Source organism: Bison bison, unplaced genomic scaffold, assembly GCF_000754665.1.
Source record: "Bison bison bison isolate TAMUID 2011002044 unplaced genomic scaffold, Bison_UMD1.0 scf7180017864364, whole genome shotgun sequence".
Taxonomy (NCBI): Eukaryota; Metazoa; Chordata; class Mammalia; order Artiodactyla; family Bovidae; genus Bison; species Bison bison.
The window spans coordinates 3,480,963-3,481,533 of record NW_011494936.1 but is presented as its reverse complement, the minus strand read 5'-3'; the positions used below and the strand labels follow the sequence as shown (position 1 = coordinate 3,481,533).

The 571-nt window shown below is 55.0% G+C and overlaps 1 protein-coding gene across 1 annotated transcript in view; it reads left to right on the top strand.

The window, feature by feature from the left end:
- LOC104999789 (homeobox protein Hox-A7) overlaps window positions 1-571 on the top strand; it is a 10,608-nt gene that overhangs the window by 1,317 nt on the left and 8,720 nt on the right. The gene's annotated exons all lie outside the window — the stretch shown is intronic.

Sequence of the window (571 nt, the reverse complement as noted above, 5' to 3'; positions counted from 1 at the left end):
TCTCCACTTCTTGCTTCAGCCAGTGGCGGCGTAAACCCTGCCCAAGATGCGGCTGCAGGCGACCGGGACGCGAGGGTCCCCGTGCTAGATTATTCAAATAAACTGGAGAAGTGATCTACGGCCTTGGGGTGCCTAGGGGCGCCATACCGGCCTGGCCAGCTCCCACAGCCTTCCAGGGAGGTCAAAATAAGGAATGGGGAGAGTAGATGGAAAGGTGGGAAGGAAAGAGAGTCAGTGAGAAGGAGAATAGAATATTAAGCTTGCTAAGGAACACATGGCAGCGTGGTTTCCTCCTGTGTGGCAAGAAAGAGATCTGTTTGTAAATTTCACTTCTTACACAACGTGTGGAGAGTGGGAGGAAGCAGAGGAGGGGAAAGGAGGACAGAGGAGGAGAAAGAAGGGTCTGGGGTGGGTGGGGGGAGCCGAGGTTTTCTGGCGTGCAATTGTAAGTGACCGTCCCTGCGTCTGTCTGCCAGGGTTCCATTGTATCCGAGGCTCGGCTGCCTTCCCTAAACAGTTCAGCAGCGTCCTGCACTTTGGCTGAAGACCCCAGGAGTTTTCCTAGCCCCCA